General features: G+C 42.3%; 1 protein-coding gene across 3 annotated transcripts in view; it reads left to right on the top strand.

The window, feature by feature from the left end:
• LOC146717338 (teneurin-2-like) overlaps positions 1–18,603 on the top strand; it is an 86,458-nt gene that overhangs the window by 35,593 nt on the left and 32,262 nt on the right. The window contains exon 1 of one of the 3 annotated variants that reach the window (XM_085474659.1): positions 14,930–15,857. The exons of the other annotated variants lie outside the window; for them this stretch is intronic. The gene's annotated coding sequence lies outside the window, so the exon portion shown is untranslated. Of the gene's footprint in view, positions 1–14,929; positions 15,858–18,603 lie in introns of those variants that run through there. 3 annotated transcript variants of the gene reach the window in all.

Here is an 18,603-nt window from a genome sequence, read left to right as displayed (position 1 = left end):
TCAGGGAATTTTTATGCGGCCCTGATGCGGCTCAGCCTTTTGAAGAGTAGGCGAGTTATGTCTCTGTATAGTGTAAAGAAAGCAGGAAGAGAACAGTAAAGCCAGGGCCCCCACAAGCAACTGCTGCAGAAAGATTTAATTGAAACCAAAAGTAGCACAAGTTTTAGGTTTTTGCGTTTTTTTTCTAAATTTCATGTAACCTTTTTTTCCTGTTTTTTGTTGGAGGCATAAAACTTTGTTTCACTAAGCGAGTTTTTGCAGTAAGTGCAAAAAAGGGGGGGGGAAGTACTTGGATGTTGCATTGTAGCCGGTCAAGGCCAGGCAAAGGGTCCTTTGTGGGATCATCTTCAGATTGAAATACCAGATGGTGTTCATGAGGTGAGATGCTTTCTGGTACTGGAGGAATGGTGAAGGGAAAACCTGGGAGAGTGTGAAAAGGAGGCTAATATTCAGTAGAGACTTCCTTTTGCTCACCTTTATGACATCTGAGGGGAAGTTACGGCATCCAATCAGCATGTGTATATATGTATGTGGGTGTGTGATTACGTGCACGTTTGACCAAACATTCATAATTGGGCCCGTCAGCTCGTTAGACTTTGAGTCAATGCCGTCGTCATGCCAACCGACCACTTTGCTTTTGTGCAGGTCCTCTTTTTTGAAGAGATGGCAACCGCATGGGGATGCTTTGCACAACATAGCAAAATGCACCATCATTAGTTGTTTGTGTGCAACTTTACCTTTTCTGGGGAGGGGGGTGGGGGGGGTGATTCCTTTGTGTCCATAGGTTAACTCGGTGTGTTCCCATTTCTTGGCGACTCTCTGTTGTAGGTTACTGACTCCGAGCCAATCCGCCAGTGGCACGTGCTTATCTCACATGTGGGTGCGCATGTCTTTTCTTGAGTGTGCGCAAACTATGTCAGTATGCTAGTCTCATTAAGGGATTGCTCCCGTTCACCTGGACACCTCTCTGTGCATCTGATTGAGCTGAGACGAGCTGATCCCAACCGATCGCAACACCTGCTGTGTCGACATCTGGAGAGTCGGAATCACCACTTATCAGTGCTTAAAATAAAAAGGAAGGAAGGAGGGGGGGAAAGCAGCGAAGGAAAGAGAAAAGAAACAGCCAAGACAGAGTTGGGGTTGCAGTCAGCTTATGAATTATATATAAAAACTATTAGACATAAAGAGAATGACAGAGGAAAGGTTTGGATGAGTAGAACTTCCTCAGTCACACTCGGCACGTCAAAGTGTGTTTTTTTTCCTTTCTCTTGAAACTGACTGTCACAGGCAGCCCCGTTTCTGAGTCAGACCCTCTCTGTTCTTAAATAACTTCTTTCTCATCTCTGTCAGCCTCCCTCAAGCTCTCTCCCTCTGACTTTCTTTCTGCCAATTAAAGGAACGCTGCCAAAAACTCATCTAATTTGATCTGTATTATATTTAATTTGTTCGCAACTATATGTTGGCTCTTAAAGTGTGTTCAGCCAATCATCTAATTGGATTAAAACGCTTTTTTATCGCGGCAACCTGTTGCACTAACAGGAAGATTATACCTTTAGTGCACCCAGCTGAGCATCAGGACAGTTTTTAGCTATGGCATTTTATTACATATTCCCTATGAAAAAAGAAAAACAAACACAGATATGATAATGTAGTAACAATCCTTTTAGATGAAATAAATGCATCTGCGCTGTTTGATTGATAATTACTTGGAGCTATTATTCTAAAATTCATCCAATGAACAGATTTTCTGTGGGCTAAGGCGGGGCTAAGGCTCCCGCCCAGTACAAAATCTGAGCTCAACTTTAGCCTGATTGGTTTACTTCAGCTCAAGTGTTGCATTTGTGAGTGCAGCTCTGTCGGCTCCACGAATGGACTAACGGTCGGTGTGGAAATGCTGCCGTAATGGCCGCGGCTCTCGTAATTGTTAACTATGAAGTTCACATCAAAACCGATAGCCAGTCTAAGGCCATTACCCCCAAGCTTCTGTTGCCACTGGCTACCAATACAGTCTGCCTCTTTTTTTTCTAGAGTGCGTGCCGCCCATTTGAATTGAATGTGAGCGAGAGAGGTGATAGACCAAGCAAAACAGCCTGAATAAAGAGGGAATCAAAAGAGATATGCTGGATTCTGATCATTCAAGGAGAAGAAAAAGGACACACACTGGGTCTTGACAGATGTAAATGTCAGCTGGATTGTTTGCTTTGAAGGGCTCGGAACGAAGAATACCTATACCTGAATTCTTTTGCTAAAATGTTTTGCTAAAATGTGTGTGCTTTTCTAAGAGGCTGCGGGGGCTGAGATCCGCAGCAGAGCTATAACAGACATGAAGAGCCTCAAGGAATGTCTCGTCCTTTACTGCGCTTTTATTTTAACACTACACCATATGTATCACAGTCCTCTATGCGTCTTACCTGAACTTGTTTGCTCATTCCTTTAAGCACGCAAGTGGCTGTTTTTGTTTTTTTTTTCTCGAAGGTGAAGTAAAGGAGAGGAGGCACTTGATGCAACTCATCACTGAGCTCACTGCTACTGTCTTCTGCCTTGTCTGCTCAAAGCGCTCTGGCACCCCGCTGGGAAAGATGAGAGGCTTGATTACAGTCAAATTAGCAAATGAGCAGGTTAATCACAGAACCAAATTCCAGTATAAGGACTGTCATTTTTCTGAGAGATGCTCCTGCTTTTCCTCAAAGAGCCTAAAGAAAAAGAGAGGAAGGATGGAGGAGGAGGAGGAGGGAGGAGGAGAAAAGGCTGAGGACAGATGTTTTTTTTCTCCTTTCTTTTTCAAGAAAAAAAACTCCCTGGTTTCTGCCCTTCTTAGCTCTGAAGCTCGCCGTTTGAGGTTAAGGGGAAATGGTTGCATCAATGAACTATTATTTTTTTTAAGAGGACACTTTTCCCCCGTACATTCTCCCTTTTCTCTCACTCCCTTCCCCTCACTCAGGAGACTGCATCAAACCCCTCACTCCAAGTTTTTCTACCCACTCTCCTGCTCGCTGGCTTTCATCCTTCACTTCACAGGAGCCTTTGGGAGACTTCAGATTTTTTATTTGCTACAACCACGTAGAAAAGGAATTTCTGAGACATCGCCTAAAGTTTGCAAGGACGTTCCATTTCACACAGAGAAAGAATGTGCGGCAAACTCACTGAAGAAAAGGCAAAAGTAATTAGGGAGAAAAGGTAGAATTTCTCTGCTGACCTTGGTCAGCTGTGCCACTCTTGTCGAGTTTGTTCATGTGACAAGCTGAAGATAAGTGTTTAGGAGCTATGTGATGCATCAGAGTGAATGCTCTGCTTTGCCTCGGTCAATGGCCTTTGGGCATATTTATGACTGCAGATAGTGTGCATGTGTGTACGTGTGTGTGGGTAACTGAGACATGGATGGATTTTTGCGAGCAGATGTGTATGAAGTCTGGAGCAAATGGAGTGAGAAGCTGAGCAGCTGGCAGAGGACAAGGAGTAGGCTAGTGAAGAAGATGGGAGATTTACGCACGCTCACAAACACGCACACAAACACACACACAGGCACGTAGACGCGAGCGATGATGATTCAAGCTGGTGGCGCACACGCGAAGTGACATGACTCACACCAGTTCACTTTCCAGATGCCGTCATTTGTGTGTCATCTCGGTGACAACCTACTGCAACACCGCTAAATTAATTTCTCCTGCCTTGTCACCCGCGTGTCATCATCTGTCATCAGTTCAGTGAATTATATTTTCACTCCGGCAAGTGTTTCCAGGGAATTTGTCTTGGATGTGCTCAAATCTCTTAATGGACCCAAAGTTGTGAAAGTTGGCTCTCGCATTTTCTGGGTGCTGCCGCCGCTGCAGCCAGAGGAATTCACGGCGGAGAGCTGTGCAACATGGCGAGGGATGCCTAAGTAACTGCGAGCACTCAGAGGGCATCTATATTTTATTTGTCAGTTAGATTTGAGCGAGGGAGAAGATCTGCGCTTTGCTTTCCGTTGATCGCTTTCTTGACAGAAACGTATCAGCTCTTCGTGCTCAGCATCAGTCCCACTGACCCCTCCCCTGTCTTTCTTCTTTATTCCTCCATTTTTCTCTATCCATATTTCTCTCCTCCTCTCCCTTTCCCTCCCCCCCACTTAGACAACTCTATTGGATTTTTAGTCCATTCCAAATGAATTGAGCTGCAGCACTCATGTCGAAACGACCCCAGTCGATTGCCTAAATGTAACTATGCACAGTTATTGGTACTGCAGCGCAAGCCATTTGCGGGAAGCCTAAACATTATAAACAAATAAAGCAGCCGTATTGCCTCCAGGCCTTTGGTAGGAATGCACTGCAGTGTCTGGTGAATGGGCAGCCAGCGTGAAATCCAATATAGGCCCGTGCGTTAAGGAGGAGGGAGAACACTCCACTCCAATCTTCATCAATATAGCACTATACAAGACTGGTGTGGCTACTGCCACCATAATACGACCACTTTTTTTTTTTTTTTGACCACTCCATGCCACATGATACTACTAACACCAATACCAACTGCTATTTCCTTTACTACAAAGACAAAAAAGGGAACAATCTGCAAGGGTTTTTGGTTACAAGAGTTCCCCGCAGAGCTGTAATGAATCTTTGTGGCTAACCAGAGCAGGTGATTCAGGTGGTTCTTAAAAATGTCTTCAGATCTTTTGTGGATCTTAAAAATGCCCCCAGACACGGGTGATTTCAAACATTTCATGCACTTGTACTTGTGAGTTTCATTTTGCAGCACAGTTGTGGCCTTTTTGAGCACTTTTCATAAACATGGTATTTTAAAGTCCAGGTGTAGGCGTAGGATAAAAAAAGGCAACTTTTCCAAGTCCTGCCTTTGCCTATTATTTCCACTGCAATCACAATGGCCACCACAGAATAAGTGATTGGCAGTATAGTTACAGGAGCTGCAGCAGCAGGTGGTATAAATGTCTCAAAATTGTGATTAATGTATGTGTGTACGTTCGACACTCCAGCCTTTCTAAAGGGAAAAAAAATAATGATTTTACAGCACAGCCAGAGACGGGTTCACATGGCAATGAGCAGGCTGTGTTCTACCCTATCTACCCCACAGACTCTGTCCTAGACTTTGTTTATCTCTTATCACTGTGCCCTAATGGTTTAGCGTGGTACAAGAGCAGTGAGGGATAAATCACCAGAGGTCTTCTGGTTGCTACAAGACATGCACACCCAGAGGAGTCCTTTCTCCCTCTCTCTGATTTGCTGAAAACCCTCCGGTTACCTTGGAAACCCCTTCATCATGAGCAGTTATTGTGACACTGACCTAGAGCATGACCTGAGTGTGATGACCTCACACCATTAGTTGCAGGGTGTCTTTTGGTGACCTGTGCGGTGTTTCTAAGGGACATGTTCTTCACAAGACCGCACGCACACAGTCTCTGTGTGAGGTCACACGGCTTCATGCATATTTGAATGCGCAGAGATTAGGGAGAAGGTTAAAGGGCAACATGTACATGTACCAATCATCATGGAGGATGATTCTGTCTCCTTCCTTTCCTCGGTATGCTGTTCGAAATGACAGATTTTTAACCCAGCATCTGTCCCCAGTCCTAGCTAACCTCTCAAACAGCAACACATTAATCGCCTCAACTTCTCTTTTTTCCCATCACTGCGAGCAGTATCCATCTTGACAAGTCATTTATTCTTATTTTCAATTTTGCAGACTTATTTTCCTTAATAGAAGAGAAACAAATCTGCCAATTGGATGCGATAGCTCATTTGTATCTGTCATGCCAAAGTGGGACATTTCTTGAATTAAGATGGGGTTTTAAAGCTTCAGCAGGCAGAACACTTGTTGCATAAGAAATTATGTAATACCTTTACCCCACCGGGTAGATTGTTGGATTTTTGTGCTTGAAATGTGGTGAACACATTTTCGGGAAGACTGAATAAAATAAAACATCATTATTATTTTTGGTCTGTAATTGGTTTTCATTATTTCTTCTTTATTGTTAAATGCAGTTTTCACATACTTTGTTTTGCAAGTTACAGCAAACTTTTGCAAGAGCTGCTTGCCAGGCCGTAATGTAGCCTAGTGTGGGGTACTTTTTAATTCAAGTCTAACTGCTGCATTGATTTCCTTCATTCATCCATTTCTCTCTATTGCGTTGCCATTATGGATATGGCTGCTTTATAAAGTATCTTTATGAGACAGCTTAAGCTTTTTGTCCACCTCTTCTGCAAAGTGGGCCCTTGCAAAAGCTGAGCAGTCATTCTCCCATCCCATCCCCCATCCCACCACCCCACCTCTCATTTCATTTCTTCTGTGTGCCTTCCCAGCCATATCCTCTCTAATGAAGCTAAATCTAGCATGCTAAATGGGACCAGTCAGCTATGTCATTGGTGCTGGAGCAGCCTGGGCTGTCTTCTATTGGCCCCAAAGGCACAAACACTTCAAGACGGTATGTCGGTGGCATTAGAAGCATTCACAGTACAGTAGGCACAAACAATATAGTCCCAAGTAGCGGGCACTTATCAGTGGTAGCTCTGAAATATTGGTACCATGCATACAGCCGAAGACAGAGGTACCCATGTGTGGGCTGTAGAGAACAGATAAAAGTAACGGAGTCAAAATGTGCATGTGAAAGTGCAACTGTAGCTCCAGCTGAGATCGCTACTGTACCAGAGATCAACAGTAGCGAGACGTGCTCGGTGGGAGACCGGCTTGTCAATTGCACCACTCTCAGCTTTAAAGTTCTCAGCTTCAGGATTTTGTATAGAATCTAATGGCTTTGGAGTGTGAGTGCACACAGTCACACAAGTGGAAAAGCACCGTACTATAGGACCCTACATGACAATCCAAAATGCGCACACACTTACAGGTACGCACACGCGCACACACAGTGTGCCAAATCTCCTACTGAAGTCCAATATATCCCTCACAAACCCATTAAAGGTGCTTCATACAACAGCCTCTCAGCGAGAATACAGAGAGGGAAGTGAGAAAAGAACAGACTGAGAGGGAAACAGAGCACAAGAGCGTTTTTTAGGTGGTAAAAGTTCAAACACATTCTGGTGTACATGTGTACACCGCTTTATACGCAGATTCATTTTTATGACGCTTTGAACAGTAAAACATGCGGTAGCAACACTTTTCTGCTCATTAAGTTGTTTAAAACTGTACATTTGTAAGCACAGATACATTTTATTATGAAGTGTCCTTGTGTCATTGTAGTGCATAAAATGTTTTTATCGCTAGCAAATGCCTCTTTATCTGGAAATAAACCGGGGCTTTTCAGTCGGGCGTAGGATTAGCTCAGGCATGCCAGAAAGTCGAGTTCAGCTGCAGTCCTGGTAGATCAACTGACCTCAGTGCCAGCAAACATCACGTGATGGCTGAGCTGATACAGTCCTGTGTGTTCACTTGATTAATCTCACAGCCTTCTGCATATCTGCAAGCTTGGTGGCCAACCTTCATCGCAGCCTCCCCGTTTCATGCTGCATCTGACTTAATTACTGTCACATCTGTTATCTGAGCTGGGGTTTTGCTGTTGCTCTACCTTCCTCCCTTTCCACGTATGCACAAGGTCCCAGAGCAGAACCATGGCACCAAATATAAATGACCGCAGATAGAAATGTTGCAGAGAGAGTGCTGACGGGGGCTAGAAAGAGAGAGCATATTTTGCCCATATTGGCTTCTCTTTACTGTTAAATCTAGACTAATTTAAATTCATCTCCTCACATACAAGGTCCTAAATAATCAGGCCCCATCTTATCTTAAAGACCTCATAGTACCATATTACCCCAACAGAGCACTTCGCTCTCTGACCGCTGGCCTACTTGTGGTTCCTAGGATATTTAAAAGTAGAATGAGAGGCAGAGCCGTCAGCTTTCAGGCGTTTCTTCTGTGGAGCCAGCTCCCAGTTTGACTTTGGGAGAAAGATACGCTATCTAATTTCAAGAATAGACTTAGAACTTTCCTTTTTGATAAAACTTATAGTTAGGGCTGGATCAGGTGACTCTGAATCCTCCCTCGTTGCAATAGGCCTAGGGTCCTGGGGGCTTCCCATGATGAACTGTTGGGGTTCTCGCTAGGGCTGGGTATCGTCACTGATTTCTAGAATCGATTCAATTCCGATTCACAAGGTCCCGAATCGATTCGATCCACGATTCGATTTAATTCGATTCGATTCGATTTAAATCTGGGAAATTTTGACAGTCAGAAGTATAATTCAGATCAGTACATTTACATATTTTTGTATCAATAAAAAGGAAGCTGACACATGCAAGACTTTATCACAGGTGTGAGCGTCACAGCAGATGCCTTTGTGTCAAAGTAGCTGAAGATAAAACACAGAAAAACTGAAATTTTGTGAGATTTCACCAGAGATTCTGGCATTTTGGGCAAAATAAATTTATATTAAAAAATCAATTCAGGATTTTAATGAATCGATTTTACGTTATCCAAGCCAGAATCGATTTTAATCGATGAATCAATTATAAAAACCCACCCCTAGTTCTCGCTCATATTATTGTAGCATCTTTACCTTGCAAAATAAAGCGCCTCGAGGCAAATGTTGTGATTTGGCACTATATAAATAAAACTGAATTGAATTGAACAGAAATAACTTTCTCCTTTTCATGGTTTGCTTGCAAAGTACCTTACTTCGCAAGCAAACCATGATATTACTGGAGGATACATTATACTGAATATGAGCATGCTGCAATGTGTTTTGGCAAGCAAAAATATACATTTTGGACACATCCCTGGCCTTCACATTTTTCTTTTAAACTGTCACATGTTCGCCGTTGCATTTTTGTTAGAGCCACTCAAGTTTGAAAGTGCACGCAGACTTCGCTGTTAGGATAAGTAGAAGACATCATTTCTTATTTACCCAATAAATAAAGTATCTTTTAGATCTTCTTTCTGGGAATTCCCTCAGCTTTTAGTGTGTGTATGGGAGGGGTTACTTTGTTTCATTTTAAGTTAAGGAATGAATCACTGCAGCTTGTGTTTGACCTACATACATCTACCTGAGCTGAGGTAAGACACCCATATAAGGCTGACGGTGTGTCTCCTCCCCGCTCTCTGACTAGTTGACATTTCAGCCTGAAGAAATGAAACCTTTGGCATTTATTCACCGCTCCAGGGTTGCTCAGCCCTATAGCTGCTGTCATTTACACTTTGTAATATGTGTGTTAGTGCTACACTTTTCTGTTAACTTAAACAATAGCTGACTACCCTCTAAAGAGACAGGATGGCAGTATAATCGCTACAGTGTCCCTCAACATTTCACTTCCGCACAGAGTTGTGGCATGCACACGTACACACACAGACGATGCATGTTGTACAGTAAAAGCCAGCCAAAGTCTTCAGTGTGTCACCTCTGTCATAGTGTTAATTAGACAGTGTCACCGGCTGTCCCCAGTGACATTTATTGCACATTTGAATATTTTACCCAGACAGATGGTAAGAATGTCAAGGCGTGACACTGAGTTATTAAGCCCTAGCCCTCTCCCTCTGCGACAGAATGCAGGGCTTGTCAGCACTCGATTGTTTTAATAACTCAGTGGCAGTGCCGCAGCGAAGTTTGCCCTCACTCTCCGTGCTGCAGCTAGTTCCTAGGGCACAGGTGAAAAAAAAAGCCCCACACACTACCAAGGGTGTGATTCTGCTGAATGAGGATGAGCAGGAATTCCCTCAATGAATAAAAGAACGGGGTAGCGTAGCTCTGTGACCCAACTGCTGACATTATCCATCTGCAGATTGCCAAGCTTTCTATATCTCACATGACCTTCACCTGCATTATAACACTCTTGTCAGACGCGCAGCCCAGCATGGTTGTGCACCATAACCTCAAAATAAGACACTACTGTAAAGTGGCTGGAAATATCCAGCCCTCATATCACTGCAAAGATGCCGAGATGGATGGTACTCCAAAATACACTGAAGTTTCTTTTTTTAAAAATATAGCACCACTTTCCAACTTGAAAAATCTAGAATTAGGAGATTTTGAGAGGATGTCCGCACACTGGATGCCTGTGGAGGAATAGGTCTGCTCAAATTTAGTTTGGCTGGCAGGTGTTGGGTTGGATCCTTATCAGCTGATGATCACACAATGGCAGATTGTGTGGCAGAAGCTGTGGCAACAATCCCTGTCGCAGAGGATTCACACTAACACTAAAGAGAGGTAAATACAGTGGGGCAAAAAAGTATTTAGTCAGCCACCGATTGTGCAAGTTCCCCCACTTAAAATGATGACAGAGGTCAGTAATTTGCACCAGAGGTACACTTCAACTGTGAGAGACAGAATGTGAAAAAAAAATCCATGAATTCACATGGTAGGATTTGTAAAGAATTTATTCGTAAATTAGGGTGGAAAATAAGTATTTGGTCACCTCAAACAAGGAAAATCTCTGGCTCTCACAGACCTGTAACGTCTTCTGTAAGAAGCTTTTCTGTCCCCCACTCGTTACCTGTATGAATGGCACCTGTTTGAACTCATCATCTGTATAAAAGACACCTGTCCACAGCCTCAAACAGTCAGACTCCAAACTCCGCCATGGCCAAGACCAAAGAGCTTTCGAAGGACACCAGGAAAAGTATTGTAGACCTGCACCAGACTGGGAAGAGTGAATCTACAATAGGCAAGCAGCTAGGTGTGAAAAAAATCAACTGTGGGAGCAATCATCAGAAAATGGAAGACATACAAGACCACTGATAATCTCCCTCGATCTGGGGCTCCACGCAAGATCTCATCCCGTGGGGTCAAAATGATCATGAGAACGGTGAGCAAAGATCCCAGAACCACACGGGGGGACCTGGTGAATGACCTGCAGAGAGCTGGGACCAAAGTAACAAAGGTCACCATCAGTAACACACTACAACGGCAGGGAATCAAATCCCGCAGTGCCAGACGTGTTCCGCTGCTGAAGCCAGTGCATGTCCAGGCCCGTCTGAAGTTTGCCAGAGAGCACATGGATGATACAGCAGAGGATTGGGAGAATGTCATGTGGTCAGATGAAACCAAAGTAGAACTTTTTGGTATAAACTCAACTCGTCGTGTTTGGAGGAAGAAGAATACTGAGTTGCATCCCAAGAACACCATACCTACTGTGAAGCATGGGGGTGGAAACATCATGCTATGGGGCTGTTTTTCTGCCAAGGGGACAGGACGACTGATCCGTGTTAAGGACAGAATGAATGGGGCCATGTATCGTGAGATTTTGAGCCAAAACCTCCTTCCATCTGTGAGAACTTTGAAGATGAAACGAGGCTGGGTCTTCCAACATGACAATGATCCACAACACACCGCCCGGGCAACAAAGGAGTGGCTCCGTAAGAAGCATTTGAAAGTCCTGGAGTGGCCTAGCCAGTCTCCAGACCTCAACCCCATAGAAAACCTGTGGCGGGAGTTGAAAGTCCGTGTTGCTCGGCAACAGCCCCAAAACATCACTGCTCTCGAGAAGATCTGCATGGAGGAATGGGCCAAAATACCAGCTACTGTGTGTGCAAACCTGGTAGAGACCTATAGTAAACGTTTGACCTCTGTTATTGCCAACAAAGGTTATGTTACAAAGTATTGAGTTGTATTTTTGTTATTGACCAAATACTTATTTTCCACCCTGATTTACGAATAAATTCTTTACAAATCCTACCATGTGGATTCATGGATTTTTTTTTCACATTCTGTCTCTCACAGTTGAAGTGTACCTCTGGTGCAAATTACTGACCTCTGTCATCATTTTAGGTGGGGGAACTTGCACAATCGGTGGCTGACTAAATACTTTTTTGCCCCACTGTAACTGTGAAAAGACCAAGTTAAACTGTCTTTGTAAATGTAGACATCATTCAGGCTCTACAACTTTGAGTACTTGAATAAGATCATTCAAAAATCTTTCCAATAATGTTAGCAATATGTCAGCGTGCCCACATACTGGCACCATTTGCCTGTATTTGTGCTTGCTTGGTTTTTATATCTCATTGAAAGAAAAGTTTTTTTTGAAAAGTTTCCCCGTGAAGAGATGAACCAGAAAATAAACCGAGCCCACTTGTCAGAATTATTACATGTTGCATTTCCAAAATGGAACTTCAGTTATTAAGATTATAGTGTAAAATTAGGATTAACAGCTGGGTGAACACAATTTAAGCAGTGACTTTTTTTTTTTTTTTGCATTATTCATTTGCCATATTGAGGGGAAACGGGATGGAATTGTGTGAAAAACACAGAGAGACTTGGAGAGCAAATTCTAGCTAGCAAATAGGTTTCGTGGAGAGACTGAAGTGCAATGTAAATTTGTAGCAGGTTCTGACTTGTTGCACTGTTTGGGTGTAAAGGCCCTTTAATACAGATAAATACTCAACAAATATTGATTTGTTGGCTCTATGCTGTGTGTATACTAAAACAAGCCAGTACACCCAAGGTGGACCTCTGGCATTTGATGCTTGTGAGTAAAAAAACAATCCACACACATAAAAAAAACCTTTTCTCATTTGTTTTCGTAACAGTGTAAGTCTATAATATAAGCCTGGTTTGTTTAGTTAGCCAAGTATATCCTCCCTGCTGTCGCCGCGTCCCATTCCCACAGCTCATTCTCATCTTGTCCGTCATTTCTCCCATGAGTTTTTGAGCTATGTGTAATTACCCAGTTTGTTTGCACCTTGGCTCTAACTGGCTGTCTTGTCACAGCCAGCTTGTGTTCACAGGAAGCATGTGTGTGTGTGCGTGTGTGCGCGCGTGTGCATGAGGGTTTGCATGTGCCAATCAGTCTTTAGCAAATATGGGCGTGACAGGCAAGAGTATGCAACAGTTCTTGTGTGTTTCTCAGCACATGTGTGCGCCACCCCGAGCCCGCTCTGGCAGACATGGAGAGACAGAGAGAGGGACCTTGTCGTTCCTAATCCCTTTGTTTTGAGTCAGATTAGAGCTTTGCGAGGCGTTTGCGAGGCCTGCAGAATGTGGATTTAAGGATTAGTCTAATAAACAGAGGCTCTGTGGCACTCTGCAGCCCAGTGTGGAGATTACACAGGCACCAAGTGCAAGAAAGAGAGAGGGATGGATGCCCCCCCATCCACCCACCACCTCCTCACATCCTTCCTCATTTGTTTTCCATCCTGGCAAATGAGAGGAGAGAGCGAGAAAATGGAAGGTGGATGGGACCTTTCCTCCTCCCAGCAACTGTGAGTCACATATGCAGACTCTGGGGTTGGTAGGCCTAAATCTTATCCTGTACCCATGTACAATCCCAACAATACTTCATAACTACTGGCTGATCAAAGGGGATGTTGCCTCACTCAAACCCAATACTCAGCAGAGCACAAACTAGGCACAGAACAAGGCTCTGCATTGGCTTGAAAGCCTAACACAACTATTAGCTCACTAAGAATTCCATCTTGTCTGTCTGCATTTCTGATTAGCATTTTCCAAAGCCTGTACTACTGGAGATAAATGAATGTGTTCTTGCTTTCCTTTCTATTTCAGTACAGTATGAAAATCAGCTTGCAGGGACATGAAACACGATAGAACTAGGCTCAATTACGGAGAATATATCTTGCTTTATTTTTCTAGGTGACCTTATTGTTGCATAGCAGTGCAGATGAAAGGCAGCCTAATTTGTAAACTCTACTACAGACTCATTATGTGTACACTTGCTAATGATTGTTTCAAAATCTGAAATATGGAAGTTTGCCGCACATCACTGCACTCAGATGCTGCATTGTAAAGTAGTTAAACCCAGAATGTACACAGTAATCAAACACGGGTACCATTACAATTATCATGTAAATCTGACAGCTTCATGCATCTCCAACCTGATATTATTCTTAAAATGTAATTTATTTTCTTGTGTGTGAAAATCAGCAATGCTTTGAAGAAAATGTGTTTCAGCAGAAAGTTTTTTTTCCAAGATTGCCCTTTAAGCGAACTCAGAAACAAACCTTTGTGTGCTAAACAAGTAGGGTTGCCAACTCCCTGAAAAATAAATAAGGGACACCTCGTGGCCAGGGCCGGGCAACCCAGTTGTCTTCACCCTTCCCAGTGTGGTGAATTTTCTAGCTCTTTTTTTGTGTGTGAAATTATTTTTTTTAACCATTTGACTTGAAGTTGATTTAAGCAGATGCATATTCTATTCTTTGTGATATGAACACATGTGAAACAAATGATCATTTAGCCATTTATTTTTAGCTCAAAATGACAACATTAACACATAAAACAGGTCTCTTTCTTAAACAGAAGCCTGTCATGCGTAACTTTTGAGAATATAAGTAAATCTTTCTTTAAAAGAACTTTGTCCTGCTTAACTTAAAATAATAGAAAACAATAGAAAGAAAAATATTCTTGTAACAGTGCACATTTAGTGCATTTAGTACAATTGGCTTCAGCTGAGGTATTATTTCAGCTTTTCTAATGCTAATCAGCTGCTCCTGTTTGTAAACCCGCTTGTTCCCATGATTACGCATCTTAACTCATCATCATTATTCACCTATGTATTACTTTTATGTATTAGTCATCTATTTGTTGTAATCATCTATCCTTGCAGTTGTTTATTACACAAAATAAATTATATTATCACACTTCTGGCCACATAGCGCTGATATTCACTGCACATGCCCATAGTAACTTTTTCCAGCCAGGTGTTTTCCTTTTCCCATTCTTCCCTTTCTCTGAGGCGAACAAACATTGCTGCTCTAATGCTGGGCTTACACTGTGCGATTTTTGGCCCATTTTGAGACGATTTTTGAGTCGTGCGACCGTTTTGGTGATCGGACCGATTTTGGCCTTCATCGTGCGTCGTGTAGTATACGTGGGGTAACGAGAAGCAATTAACACCTCACGACCAGCTCCCGATCATCAATCGCTCGTGAGGATCTCACCACAGCCGCTCACACTGCTCACGCGCAAACACGTAAACGTCGGTGAAAAAGACGGCGCAGCACGGCAGTGCAGCGTGTGATCTGGACACAAGCGATGGAGGCACAACTTGTAGAACTTTGGAAAGCTCATCCGAGCCTTTTCGATGTGGCATCACAAAATGATCACGACCACAACAACCGTGAAAATAGTTGGATTTACACTGCTGCTCAATCACAGCTGCCTGATCAATGTTTTTCATTAGCAATTTAGCAAAGTTGATGGTGGTGGTGTGTCTGTGTGAGTGAGAGACAGAGAGAGAGAGCGACAGATTTTCTGTTATAACCTTCATTTTATGGACGCACAGGGTGAGCTCTCAGGTCGCATCAGAGCATCGGGCGGTATAGTGTGAGACCTGCATCGTGACCTATGAACTTCTAACCCCTGCGAGTCAATCGTGCAGTTTGAGCAGGAGCTGAATATCGCGACTGAAAAAATCGCACAGTGTCTGCCCAGCTTTAGGTGTACTGTCGTCCGAGACTTGCACCGCAGTGTCGGCGTTTGTTTCCCTGTTGGCCATGCTTCTTGTTGTGGTCACCTGTTGTCTTCCGGTATTTTCTCCGTAAGCGACCTTTCCTCGACCAATGAGATGAGCGGTAATCTGAATTGTCATACTCGAATTGTCATAAGTGTGCTGTCAGCTCATTGGTCACAAAGCAGGAGAGAGGCTGGGAATTATGTTTTCAAACAAAGCGTTAATTCCATTAACATTTATAGACTACTTTTGATTCTCACTGTATTACGGGACAAAGTGCGTCCCTTATTAGCTCAATACGGGACGTGTACTTTTTTTTCTAAATACGGGACGATTCCGTATTTTAAGGGACGGTTGGCAACCCTATAAACAAGTGAACTGAAAGGCTTGTAGCGTGCGCTGCAGCTAAGCCATTAGCTTAGCAAAGTACCAGGTGAAATAGCTAATAGCGCTTAAGCCTAAAACGATCTGAAGATCTGGATATAACAGTCATGTCATGTACCTTACTTGACCAGCGTGGAGGTAGATGAAGCAGTAGCATTTTATTTTGAAGAAAGATATACTGAAGGGTGATAGATCAATGTGTTAGCCTGCTAACGCTAGCAAACAAGTGTTCACTTCCTTAACTAGTCTGGCTAACTGGAATTCAGTACCGGCTAGTCAACAGACTGACAGTCTGCCAAGCTATGTAGTTATTAAAGAGTTGTCTCTGTAGATGAAAATCCTATGATGCCACTAACTAACGCTGCTCTTTAAAACTGAAAGCACTTGACTATAATTCACCTCCATTAATGCTGATGAACAGCTAAAATTTGGTCACTATGTTTTGAACTGCCATAAGACGTGCAACGTCTTGGTATTTTAGCAGCAATACCTTTTTTGTTTGTTGTTAGTAAATAAAATTAAAAAGAGAAAAAAAAATTCTTGCCCTTGAACAAACCGAATACGTTGTGCTTTTGAACTGCAATGAGACTGTGTTGGCATTTCAGTGTCAATATCTTATTTATTATTATTGTATTTTTTGCATCTGTGTTGCAATTTTCTACAATGGAAGCAATTTTCTTTTTCACTAAGTTTGTGTGGTTTGTCAACAACACAAACAAATAATGACAGAACCAGTGAATACAACGACTGATCACTCATAATAAGCAAGTGATTTTTACCTATTTGGCTCAAAGAGGTGTTGGAGGTAATGATGCGAGGTTTGTGGAAGAGAGAGAGCGAGGGATGAGATGTTTCCTGTCCTGCACCCCTCAGCTGCTGGCTCGCAAAGCACCTTGGATCCAAAATGGAGTTGTAGTTTCCAGTTGAACTGGAGCCATCCAAGCATGCGTCCATCCGTTTGCCTTGTGTGTATACTGTACGTGTGAGTCTACACACCTTTTTGTGTGAATATTCAAAGCCACCCGAGATCGAAGACATGATTAATGGCTGTTCGTGGTGAGGAGCCTCTCCGTCGGGGCGCAGTGCAGAGCTCATAGTGTGAGTTGTACGACGAATAATGGAGGTCGCAGTGCACTGATAAAATTGTATAAATACAGGAATATTTATCTGCTGAAGCTCCTATTAGCCTTTGACACAGAAACACGCGTTTATTTTTACAACATTAACTTGTTATCTGTAAATGAAACTCGAATTCTGATATATAAAATAAGAAATTAAGTGATTTTTTTTTATTACTACACATTCTAAAAACTAATTACTATGATTCACCTTTACTTGTATTCAGCACAGAAAAGAAAAGATTTTACAGTGAAAAGAACAAATTATATGTTAGGATAATAAGGATTTACACCTACACATCGGATGTCAAGTACACGCTGCTTTTAAATCTGAACATGTAATTGAATGCTTTGATGAACTGTGCATATAGTATTTCCATTTAAAGCATATTTGGACTTTGACTTGGATGTTCACTCCTGAAGTCAAGATGCACAGAGGCTTTGTGGCGATGTATAATTGAGTATGAGTTTCATTCAAGGATTTGTTTTCCGTCTTTATTCTCTCACAACCTCTCTGTACTCAGCTCTCTTCTTGCCTCCTCTTTTGTTTTTTCTCAGTCACTCCGTGTCTTCCTCTCTTTGTCTTTGTGAACAAACTGCGTAAACAACTTAATTTGAGCAGCGGCACAAAAACAGCAGAAAATTGAAGCCAAACGCTTTATAGCCACAATTTTGTCTTTTGTGATAACAGGGCCAGGTTTTCAATAGGCCATCTTTTGCTATACAAATTCCATTCAAATTTTTAAAAACCCACAAAAAAATCCCCCACAAAAAAACACAAGAGCGAGCGATAGAGAGAGAAAGAGATCATGAGAGGGAGAGAGAGACGGGGAAAGAAAAAGACACCAAATGAACAACTTCATCTCCTGTTGACAAAGAGTGCTGGAAGAGTGGATAAATTTTCTGATGGAAAGGCTCCATGCTGTGTTTTATCAGGCTTTTAGCTGCCAGTCTTGTTGGCTGATTGCTGCTTTTGGTGTGGTTACAATTGAATTAAATGAGCCAGGTAATGGCTGTGTTACAGGCTCCTCTAATGCAATGATAAGAAGCTAAAATAAAGATAAGACTAGATAAGATCAGATGAGATGCTTATAGGATATAAAAGATTAAAAAGTACATTGAAGGAGTAACAAAAAACAGTAATAATTATTCTTATGTTTGATGCTTTAAAGAAGCATAAAAATATTAAACCTTCACAGAACAAAAGAAAAGCTATATAACAGAATCAAATCCTCATGCATAAAATTGGATGTGATGTAATTACATGGTTTTAGTTAAACGAGAAATGGAGTAAATGAAGTTTTACTATGGATAAAACAGCTGTAAATACATTTAACAGGTTCAACATACTATATAGAAGTGTAAGTTACAGGTAATATTATAATGTAGCACTACTTTAGTGTTCTATTTCTTGAAAACCCGTTTAAGCATCTCATCTAACAAAACAAAAATAGGACATGTACTTTTCTGTATTTTCTGATATGAACAATTATTGAGACTTATAATATTCTCAATAATGCAAGTGCACAACTCTTAGAGCTAAGAACAACAACAGCTATTTCTGGTGTCTTGTAAGAAGAAGTCAGCAGAGTGAACATGCCCTATTTGTAACCTCCTGGTTGGCTGCAGTAGGAGTCATCTGGTCAGGAAGCCTCCCACAGTGTGATGGCCCTAAACAGCATCTATACTAGCGCTCACACATCGCCTCCGTGCTTATTTGTATGATAAATGTGAGCAGTGGCTGGATGGAAGATTTGCAGCTAATT

This window comes from Copadichromis virginalis, linkage group LG2, assembly GCF_057382275.1.
Source record: "Copadichromis virginalis isolate Kocher_CV1m ecotype Utaka linkage group LG2, C_Virginalis_male_GT1.1, whole genome shotgun sequence".
NCBI lineage: Eukaryota > Metazoa > Chordata > Actinopteri > Cichliformes > Cichlidae > Copadichromis > Copadichromis virginalis.
Note: the sequence above shows the minus strand (reverse complement) of the source record. Positions and strands in the feature narration are given on the sequence as shown.